Consider the following 5,000-nt stretch of genomic DNA (forward strand, 5'->3'; position numbering starts at 1 on the left):
TTCGTTATTGGAGCAGCTAGCAACAACTATCTCATCTGGGAAAAGCCATCTTTTTCTCAACAATGTCTTTGTCATTTGATCCAATAGCGCTTCGTTAGATAGGAACAGATTTGATAAATATTGATAACTCTCAGATAGAGTATTAGAAGGGAAAAATCCTTTAGATGATGAACTATTGATTCTAAGCCATCTCTGGCAATGAATCAACAATTCAAAATGCTTTTCTTGCGTATTCTTGATAAACCAGTGTTTATATATAGATGTAGGAAGATTTGTTTGGGAAGTAAGAAGTTCCCTTGACATCTCTTCATCTGTAAAGAATTGTCGATGTGAAAACACAGAGACAAAAGGCTGATCTTTGAATAGGAAAAAGAGTGGATCCACGGGGTCCCAAATGAATTGGCTTATTCGAAAAAAGCCCTGTTCTTTGGAAGATCTATCTCGTGTCTGGTACTGCATGGTTCCACCCTGCAAGAACTCTGAATCATTCTCTTGAAGCTCATCCTCTTCATCATAAATGATCCGCTTGTCCCGAAATGACCTGGCCCAATAGGGAAATCCCAAATTATTGGGCCTTTCAATACAATCAAATAGAAAGCCCCAAGGGCGCCATATTCTAGGAGCCCAAACGATGTGATTGAAAAAATCCTCCTCTATCTGTTGCGGGTCGAGGACTCCTCCCCCTTCTTCAAACTCCGATTCATATTTTTCATAGAGAAATCTCTGATCAACGATAGAATAAGATCCATTTTGAATCCTATTTAAGGGATTCCTTGGTTCGGACCGAAGAAGCAATGTCACTCGATCCTTATCAAATTGACTGCAATCTTTTTCTGTACGTGAGGATCCCACCAGAGCGCCTTCTACTTCTAATAGGCCATGAACTAGATCATAATTCTTCTCAACGAGTCCATAAGATGTGATCCCATTTTTTTCATCAGGTCCGGGTAGAGACCAAAGGTCTTGAGCGACCGATCCGGCAGAACAACTCAAAAGGTAAAGAAGTATCGTTAATTTCTTCATACTCGTTCCAAGTTCGAAGTACCATTTGTACAAATAAGAATCCCCCCCGTCACATGATTTCTTCTTCATATAGATAGATATAGGATCTATGGAGCAATTACTTAGAAGTACATTTTGTGAAACAGCCCTTCCTATCTGATAGAAAAGGATCCCATGATCCTGAACCGATCTTACCTGAGATCGGAAATCCCAAGTTTGTCTATGAAGAACAGAACTAATTATATTAGTGTCTATGATGGATTTTTTTTGTATAATACTAATCGATAGGGCCTCATTGTTAAGTGCTACAAGATCTCGTACATTTGAACCCATCGTCGTGGACCCGAATCCATTAGTATGGGACATTTTCTTTTCCAAGTGAAATCCCCTAGTATATGAAAGAGTGAAAAAGTGTTTTCGTTGTTGTGGAATAAGAAGCCTTCGTATCTTAATGCATGTATTGAATTTATTCGGAGCTATTAGAGCTGGATCTACTTTTTGGGGAATATGAGTCGAAGCAATAACAAGAATATTTCTAGTGGAACATCTTTCACAATCCCTGGAGAGATAGTTCACTAAAAGACCGAGGGATAAGTAATTCGACTCAGTCACATCCAGATCATGAATGTTAGGAATCCATATTATGCAAGGAGACATTGCTTTTGCTAATTCGAAGTGAAAGGTGATATAAAATCGGTCTATTTCTGGCATCATATCCATAGTTAGCGTATTCATCATAGTTAGAAGCTCCAGCTCCATATCAAGGTCACGGTCGATATCGTCACTATCGTCACTATCATCAATATCGTCACTATCATCAATATCGTCACTATCATCAATATAGTCACTATTATCAATAAGAAAACCCTTAGGCTTGTTATCCAGGAACTTGTTCAGAAATACTGTAATGAAAGGAACATAGGAGTTTGTCGCTAGGTATTTGACCAAATAGGATCGTCCAGTTCCTATAGAACCTATCACTAAAATACCCCTACTAGGGGGAGGTAGGGCTAAGCGGAGCGAAAAGGGTTTTCCATGAGATGGGAAATGCAAACTATTAGCCCCCCACAAGGTGTGTGAATAAGTAATTGTCTGATAATTAGCAAGGAATATACGTCTTTCTACTAAACAGGATGTATTGAATTCATAAATCATTAGATACTTTTTTTGAATGTCAACTAAGTATCGTAAGTAAATTGCTCCCGGTTGTTCACTTATTTGATAACCAGAGTTATTCTTTGATAAAAGATCACTATGAGTAAGACTCAATAGAATTTGATCAATCCTTTTTTCTGTTGTTAAGGTAGAAAACTGAACCAAGAATTCTTTTTCTTTATCATCAATCGAATCAGTGTTCGAGACCCAGGATTCTATTTGATCATCAATCCAATCACCATTCACGTTTTTTATTTTTCTTATCAAGGAATAGATTGCTTTACTTGGATGACTTAGATGTCTCGTATTTCTCGAAAAAGCGATTCGATTGATGGGATTTGGTATAATACTTATGAGATCGATGAGATTCCAATATTTATTCTTAGAACGTATGGATTTGACCCCATAAGCGGGACCACCACCCCATAGCATGTTGCTACCAAAAGCAAAACTCCGTATTTCTTCTAGAGAATCTCCTAATTGTTCCAGAGCAACTAGAAAGATATTCTTTAACCAGAAAGAATTCAGTTCAGATGTAGGATACCTATCCAGAAGTTTTCGCAACTCAATCATGTATGATGGAATCATCAAAGATTTTACCTTTTCGAACTCTGTCTGTAACTCACTATAGACTCGAGAAACAAAGAGAAGATGTGTACGAACGAGATATCCAGCAACAAGGAGAAGGAAAAGGATTGAATAGAAGAACTCCTGAACATTTAGCGATCTCAGATGTGTCGATATCAATAGTAACTCATTATTTCGATGAGTCATTTCTTCGGACAGAAGAAGATTATGGAAACAATTACCCGGAATCTCACTTATCAGATTCCATTGTGGAAGACACAATGGAATCTGACGAATTCGCCATAATATATCTGACCCATGCATAATATCATGAAAAATGGATACAAATTTTTGGCTGCTACTTAGTATCGGCAATAGGTCTGAAAAAGTATCTAAAAATATGAAATTTAGATATTTGTACCCCGTCGAGGTAAGGAACCATGGTATATATGTTTGGAATAGATTCCATTTTGAGAGAGTTGAAAAAACACTATCTTGTTGAAAGGTTCTATACATCTGACCTTTCTCAAGGCATTTTTGTAGACAAGAACTCCGTTTTTTCCTTTTTTCGGATGGTAAATATTTCTCAGAACATGGAGTGTGAATCCAACCCATGTTTGAATTGAAATTGAGATACTGATACAAGTTCTTCCCTTCTGAATCAGGTATATTCATATCTGAAAGAGGTTGACAATAAGTTTTTTCAAAATGGACTATTTGTCCCTCTGTTAGAGGTGTTCCAGAAATGTCTGCGATCGAGTAAATAGCTCCACGAACGAATGGATCGTATCGAATTGGAAAATGGAAAGATTTGTAGAAGTTATACCCTTCGTCGCCACTTTGCGGAAAATCGTTAGGTATCAATATGTTAGATACCTGTAACTCGATTGGTGAAATAGTATCTCTCTTCAAAAAAGCATGTTTTTTTTGACCATCGCAAAAAGAAAAGATTTTGTTGCGAATGAACAAGATTTTGAGGAATTGTCCATACGTAAAATCATAATTATTGATACGGGCCTTTTCCACATAAAAAGGGAATCTTTTGTTACAATAGAAGCAGAAGTGATATTGATTATTCAAGAATCGAAGTCGATTTGCTTTATAAAAATAGTATATCAATGAACTTCTATGAAATGGTTTCACGGGATTCAGCCAATTGTCTGGATCGTGGGATATCATTGAGAAATAGGAATCTGTGTTATCAAAAGATTTCCTGCGATTCTTTCTAGTATGGAATGAGTCAATCATCCACTTTGGTATCTTATTGAACAAAAATGGTGATATTGTTCCTCCATTGATCAAGAATTTCGATTTTTGGGAAGTATCTTGGTCATCCAATAATAAGGGTTTCCTTTTTTTCAAATGAAAGATTTGAAGACCTATTGATTCTAATAACTGATTACAGAGTGGATCATTCGGACCTTTCAATTCATAGATGTGGATCTCGGACCTATGAATGGGGATACCCCCAAAACTCACAAATAAAAAAGAAGGAAGTGAGTTAGACAAAAAGAGAAGAAACTTGGGCAAAAAAAGAAGTAACTTGGACAAAAATAAACAAAGTGACTTAGACAAATCTTTTTTGTCGATAACCTCAGACCAATCAATCGAATATTGATTAATATGTAATCGATCGAACACTACTTGAAAACGGCTATTCTGCTCAGAAATGAAATAGTCCAAATGTTCCTGGAAATTCTTGCTCCCATTGGACCATTTGTATCTATATACATTAGGATCCCAATTCATAGATCTCTCCGTTCGAGAAATCAAAATAAGAGGATCGAACCACTTCTTCTGACTCTTTTTCAAATTTGATAAATGTTGGTTGATCGTGTATTTCATTCTAGTTCGATGATTCAGAGTATCATTTCCTATTTGATACCTTTGAATTCCATATTCGAAGTTGCAATTGAATCGATTCAATACATTTCTTATGTAACCATGGGTGCTATATTGGATTTGAATCAGATTTCGGATCAATCTATATTGATTGACTGCCTCCATTATGTTGTTGCTAGCAAATACAACTATTTTAGGTTTTGGATCTTCCACATTATTTCCGCAAGAGGTCTGGACCCATTTTTTTATGATCCTTCGATAAAAAGATTCATTCTCTTCATAAAAAAGAGGAGGTAGAACCAATATAAAGAGTGCTTTTTCGATTCATCCCTGGAGTTCAATAACTCATTCAAGAAATGTTTTTGATCCAATCCGGAGGAATCCATAGAAAAATCAAATTCCTTATGATACACCAGATCCGGCTCGGTTATTGA

Source organism: Vigna unguiculata, chromosome 4, assembly GCF_037176805.1.
Source record: "Vigna unguiculata cultivar grain cowpea cultivar isolate G323 ecotype 2 chromosome 4, ASM3717680v1, whole genome shotgun sequence".
Taxonomy (NCBI): Eukaryota; Viridiplantae; Streptophyta; class Magnoliopsida; order Fabales; family Fabaceae; genus Vigna; species Vigna unguiculata.